This window comes from Ovis aries, chromosome 1, assembly GCF_016772045.2.
Source record: "Ovis aries strain OAR_USU_Benz2616 breed Rambouillet chromosome 1, ARS-UI_Ramb_v3.0, whole genome shotgun sequence".
Taxonomy (NCBI): Eukaryota; Metazoa; Chordata; class Mammalia; order Artiodactyla; family Bovidae; genus Ovis; species Ovis aries.
In genome coordinates, this window is record NC_056054.1 from 102,986,804 (window position 1) to 102,993,876 (window position 7,073).

Sequence of the window (7,073 nt, forward strand, 5' to 3'; positions counted from 1 at the left end):
GTAGCATTTTTCTAGATGACATATATATGTGTTAATATACAATATTTGTTTTTCTCTTTCTGACTTACTTCACTCTGTACAACAGGATCTGGGTTCATCCACCTCAGTTCAACTGACTCAGATTTGTTCCTTTAATAGCTGAGTAGTATTCCATTTATATACATACCAAAATTTCTTTACCGATTTGTCTCTCAGTGGACATCTAGGTTGCTTCCATGTCCTGGCTATTGTAAGTAGTGCTGCAATGAACATTGGAGTAAATGTGTCTTTTTCAATTATGGTTTTCTTAGGATATACACCCAGTAGTGAGACTGCTGGGTCATATGGGAGTTTTATTCCTAGTCTTTTTTTTTTTTTTAAGGAATCTCCAAAAGGATTAACCTCTAAGTATACAATAAGCTCATTCAATTATGTATCAGAAAAACAATCAGAAAATGAGCAGAAGATCTAAACAGATACCTCTCCAAAGACATACAGATGGTCAATAAACACATGGAAAGACTCTCAACATCTCTCATTATTAGAGAAAAGCAAATAAAACTACAATGAAATATCACCTCGTATTCTTCAGAACAGTCATCATCAAAAAACTACAAATAATAAATGCTGGAAAGGATGTGGAGAAAAGGGAACCCTCTCACCATGTTGGTGAGAATGTAAATTGATACAGCCATTATGGAGAAAGGAACATCCTGAACCTCACTCTTTTAACACTGAGTTGCCACTGTCATTCAAATTGCCAGGTGATACAGGATGCCCATATCAGCAGCACGGCTGCCCAATTATTCAAGGAATTTCAGGGGGCTTGTGTATTAGTTGGGAGATAACCTCCCACTGCTCCACTTCTCTGTTACTGGGACTGCGTGGCTGCTAAGTCACTTCAGTCATGTCCAGCTGTTTGCGACCCTATGGACTATAGCCTGCCAGGCTCTTCTGCCCATGGGGTTTTCCAGGCAAGGAGTGGGTTGCCATCCTCTCCTCCAGGGGATCTTCCTGACCCAGAGATCAAAACTGCATCTCTTGCATCTCCCGTGTTGGCAGGCAGTTTGTTTACCACTAATTCGCCTGTGAAGCCCATGACTAGGACTACTCGATCCTATAAATAACTATGCATCATAATTGTCACTCTTTTAAAATTTTAATCTCAATCCATATTAGAGGGTCACATGAGTTAGAATTCTTGATATTCATGTCTTTTTTTCCAAGAAAACATATGACATAGTTTTGATCTTTTGGAACAATATATGCTTCATTTTCTAAACCACTTTGGTTTCATGGTTCATAATAATGACAATTTCTTCTTAACACAATTTAGAACTTGAATCCTGGGGTTATTTATTGCTTTCAACCAACATTTGCTGTTGCACAAAAGGAGAATTTTCTTTGAATGATGATGTAAGAATGGAGAATCTTTGTAAGACAGGGAAAATTGCTGAAAGGAAAAAAAATTAAAAAAAATAAGAAATAAAAAGCCATTTATAATAATTATAGGTTTAGGTGATCAAAGTATGTCTTCACAGATAAGACAGAGAATTTTGCCAACTCATTATACGAGCATGCATTCTCTTGTCTTGACTAACACCTTCGCTAGTTTCCTCGAACTTTCCGAAGTTTGAATAAAAGTAAACATAGTGCATCCTTTTTTGCTGCCATCTGTAACTGTACTATGTGTTCCGACCTGTGTTCCCTCTAGGGCTAGAGACATGGACCCCAAAACCATGACTAAATTGCACAGAACTATACACACACAGAGACACACACACACACATTAATGCATCCATGACTGGTGAAATCTTAATAAGCTCAATGTATTGTACCAATATTGATTTTGATATTGTGCTACAATTATGTGTGATGTTAACATCGGGGAGATGGGGGCAAAGATGTGTATTTCCTTGCACCTTCTTGTGAATCTACAGTTACTGCAAAATTAAAAGTTAAAAAATACATATAGAACAGAGTGAATGCAGAAACTGATGTGAAAATCTAATCACTAAAGAAATCTTCAAAACTGGAAAAAATAAAAATCAATCACAAATTATTAAGGAGGTACTAAATGAGGAATTGATGTAAAACTTCAATATAAAGGCTTTTCAAACATTTTTTTTTTAATCATTGGTCTATCTTGCACTTTTAGCTATCATTTATACATGATTTTCTAGCATCAAAAATTGATCATATTGAAAATATTGGTTCATTGATTTATGCAGATCTTATAAATGTTAGCATATTTCATTATATATTATAGAAATCACATTCATTAATATCCCCACTATATTATGAGAAAAAGCATGAAGTGTTGGAAGTTGTAAAGCTCACAGCGCAATCAAGTAACCAAGACAGCATAAGTCTTTCAAAATTATAATTTTGCTAAAAGTTCACATTTAATCATTGGCAATAAATACTATTGTTGTTTAACAAGTGGCAACAAACCTAGCATCTGAAAATAACGCATATTTGTTGTCTCATAGCTACCAGGGATTAGGAGACTAAGGCACAGTTTAGCTGAGTCCTCTGCTCAGGGTCTCATAGACTGTGATCCAGATGTCCACCAGGCTGTAGCTAACTTCCAAGCTCATTCAGCTTGTTGGCAACATTCATTTCCTGTGGTTCCAGCTTTTTGCTGGCTGTCCAGTGGACTCCTCTCTCAGTTCCTAGAATCCACCTGCAATTCCTAGGGCTCCAAAATTCCATGCCAAGTGAATTTCTCCAACACAGGCATATGGGCTCTTTCCTCATCAAGCCTGGAAGGGGAATGTCTAGCTCTATCTGCTAGTCAGTCATACACATAACAAAATCACAGGAATGGTAATACCATATCCTTTTTTGTAATCTGTAGGTCAGAAGCAGGTAACATCACAGGTCCACATTCAAGGGGAAGGGATTACATGAAGTATAAATACCAGGAAGGGAACTATTGGGAACAGTACCTTAGGGTCTGATTGCCACAAATACTGTGAGCTGTTTTCCTTAAAATGACAGGCTCATTTAATTCATTGTGGAAGAAATGTCTAATGAATACCCATCTGACTAACCACAGTTTGGCTCTCAGTTATCCTTTCAAGTAAAAATAAAGCTTATGCTTCATAAAGAACAGCTAGTTCAGATCAAAATTCAGTGGCCCACAGGCTTTTTCTGTAGATAATTATCATGCTTTGAAAGGCAGGAGAAATGACATCTATATTACCCATTTTGTCACATGGAATTTCCAACTAAAGCATATACTGAAGAGTGGAGATGTATTTAAAGGACATTCTTAAGTGAAACTGGCACTGCTCTCTCCAAGTGGATGATAGGTGAAGAATGCAATGATTGGTCCTTTTCAGAGAAGGCAAGTCAGAAGATAAGAGTGAGTAATTTTCACGAAGAGTAAGGAATCCCTCACCTCTGATGCTCTTGGTTCTGAGAACCAAAACTTTTCTGAAGCTGCCTTCCCTATTTAATGATATTTTTGTTTTTGTTAACCTCTCTGTAGATAACAGATTTCTGCTTTAAAAAAAAAAACTTTACACATAAATCACTAATTTTCCAATTTCTGTGAGAATTGGGCATACAAATGGATAGTAGGCTGAGCTTTCTTCATTTTAATAGTTTGACCTTGTTTCTCAAATCCTTCAGAAGCTGTTTAGCCCTTCTTCAATAGGACCCTTCTTCAGCATAAGACAGCCCTGAGAGGCTACTTTTATTGAGAGGGTAAATTTGTGAGGTTTTGGTTTTTTTTAAAATTAACTTATGTATTTTAATTGTGAGGTTTTAAATCTTCCCCATCTCATGGCTTTGTAAGTTGCCTTGCCTCAGGGGCCGATGCAGCTGGACCGAGAAAGGAGTTGCCTTATTTTTGCAAATCCAGTCACATTATGGATAGGAAGCTAGAACAGAAATCTCAAAGTATGACCTGCAGGTCCCTTGTTGGGGGCAAATGAGGGAGGTCCCTGAAATTTTAGCTGGGAGTCAAGACATTGCAAAATAATAAGACTTTTCACTGAGCATTTATTGCATAAATGATTCAATATAAAGGAAGGCAAAGAGTACAATTCCTGGTACTTTAGCAAGAATGAAGGCAGTGGCACCAAGCTGTGCTACTAAACAAGTTATGAAGTTATTTCATCATTCAGTTCAGTTCAGTTCAGTCGCTCAGTCGTGTCCGACTCTGTGACCCCATGAATCGCAGCACGCCAGCCCTCCCTGTCCATCACCAACTCCGGGAGTTCACTCAAACTCATGTCCATTGAGTCAGTGATGCCATCCAGCCATCTCATCCTCTGTCATCCCCTTCTCCTCCTGCCCCCAATCTCTCCCAGCATCAGAGTCTTTTCCAATGAGTCAGCTCTTCGCATGAGGTGGCCAAAGTACTGGAGTTTCAGCTTCAGCATCATTCCTTCCAAAGGAATCCCAGGGCTGATCTCCTTCAGAATGGGTTGGTTGGATCTCTTTGCAGTCCAAGGACTCTCAAGAGTCTTCTCCAACACCACAGTTAAAAGGCATCAATTCTTCAGTGCTCAGCCTTCTTCACAGTCCAACTCTCACATCCACACATGACCACAGGAAAAACCAGAGCCTTGGCTAGAGGGACCTTTGTTGGCAAAGTAATGCCTCTGCTTTTCAATACGCTATCTAGGTTGATCATAGCTTTCCTTCCAAGGAGCAAGTGTCTTTGAATTTCATGGCTGCAGTCACCATCTGCAGTGATTTTGGAGCCCCCCAAAATAAAGTCTGACACTGTTTCCACTGTTTCCCCATCTATTTCCCATGAAACGATGGGACCGGATGCCATGATCTTCGTTTTCTGAATGTTGAGCTTTAAGCCAACTTTTTCACTCTCCACTTTCACTTTCATCAAGAGGCCTTTTAGTTCCTCTTCACTTTCTGCCATAAGGGTGGTGCCATCTGCATATCTGAGGTCACTGATATTTCTCCCAGCAATCTTGATTCCAGCTTGTGTTTCTTCCAGTCCAGCGTTTCTCATGATGTACTCTGCATAGAAGTTAAATAAGCAGGGTGACAATATACAGCCTTGATGTACTCCTTTTCCTATTTGGAACCAGTCTGTTTTCCCATGTCCAGTTCTAACTGTTGCTTCCTGATCTGCATACAGATTTCTCAAGAGGCAGGTCAGGTGGTCTGGTATTCCCATCTCACAAAGAATTTTCCACAGTTTATTGTGATCCACACAGTCAAAGGCTTTGGCATAGTCAATAAAGCAGAAATAGATGTTTTTCTGGAACTCTCTTGCTTTTACCATGATCCAGTGGATGTTGGCAATTTGATCTCTGGTTCCCCTGCCCTTTCTAAAACCAGCTTGAACATCTGGAAGTTCACAGTTCATGTATTGCTGAAGCCTGGCTTGGAGAATTTTGAGCATTACTTTACTAACATGTGAGATGAGTGCAACTGTGCGGTAGTTTGAGCATTCTTTGGCATTGCCTTTCTTTAGGATTGGAATGAAAACTGACCTTTTCCAGTCCTGTGGCCACTGCTGAGTTTTCCAAATTTGCTGGCATATTGAGTGCAGGACTTTCACAGCATCATCTTACAGGATTTGAAATAGCTCAACTGGAATTCCATCACCTCCACTAGCTTTGTTCGTAGTGATGCTTTCTAAGGCCCACTTGACTTCACATTCCAGGATGTCTGGCTCTAGATGAGTGATCACACCATCATGATTTTCCGGGTCATGAAGATCTTTTTTGTACAGTTTTTCTGTGTATTCTTGCCACCTCTTCTTATTATCTTCTGCTTCTGTTAGGTCCAGACCATTTCTGTCCTTTATGGAGCCCATCTTTGCATGAAATGTTCCCTTGGTATCTCTGATTTTCTTGAAGAGATCTCTAGTCTTTCCCATTCTTTTGTTTCCCTCTATTTCTTTGCATTGATCACTGAGGAAGCCTTTCTTATCTCTTTTTGCTATTCTTTGGAATTCTGAATTCAGATGCTTATATCTTTCTTTTTCTCCTTTGCTTTTTGCTTCTCTTCTTTTCAGAGCTATTTTCAAGGCCTCCTCAGACAGCCATTTTGCTTTTTTGCATTTCTTTTCCATGGGGATGGTCTTGGTCCCTGTCTCTTTTACAGTGTCACAAACCTCATTCCATAGTTCATCAGGCACTCTATCTATCAGATCTAGGCCCTTAAATCTATTTCTCACTTCCACTGTATAATCATAAGGGATATGATTTAGGTCACACCTGAATGGTCCTGTGGTTTTCCTTACTTTCTTCACTTTAATTCTGAATTTGGTAATAAGGAGTTCATGATCTGAGCCACAGTCAGCTCCTGGTCTTCTTTTTGTTGATTGTATAGAGCTTCTCCATCTTTGGCTGCAAAGAATATAATCAATCTGATTTCGGTGTTGACTATCTGGTGATGTCCATGTGTAGAGTCTTCTCTTGTGTTGTTGGAAGAGGGTGTTTGCTATGACCAGTGCATTTTCTTGGCAAAACTCTATTAGTCTTTGCCCTGCTTCATTCTTCATTCCAAGGCCAAATTTGCCTTTTACTCCAGGTGTTTCTTGACTTCTTACTTTTGCATTCCAGTCCTGATTTACAAATCTTACAGAATAACCAGTAAGAGAAACATTCAAATGATTGATACACTCCACTGCTATTCAGGATCTATTAAGCTCTGAAATGTGAAATCCTATAGACATAGCATTTACTAAAGGATGTGTTATCATTCTCATGGGGCAATAATTTGCTAAGTGGAATCCTGCTATGTGATGGTGACCAAGTTAGCAAAGAACATTAGCAGGATGCAGATGGTAGCCAAGATAGTGATCTTAGAACACCAAAGCATGTTCCTGGAGTGCCAGAGACAACACCTGACTCACTGAGACAGCCCTCATGCCCAGAATTCCCTGTGCAGTCCCTAAACCTGAGGCTGCCAGTGCTCTTTCTCCCTCTAATATTGGGATATTAGGTTTCACTGCCTCTACTGGGCCGCTCAGAGGGTTAAAATCCCACAAAAATGCATCAGGAACAGAATCTGTGTGTAGAGAAGCAGTCATAAATATGCCAGTGTAGGGACTGCACCAGAGTTCTAACCACTCAGCCATGGGTATGTTTCTGTCTTACCATGCT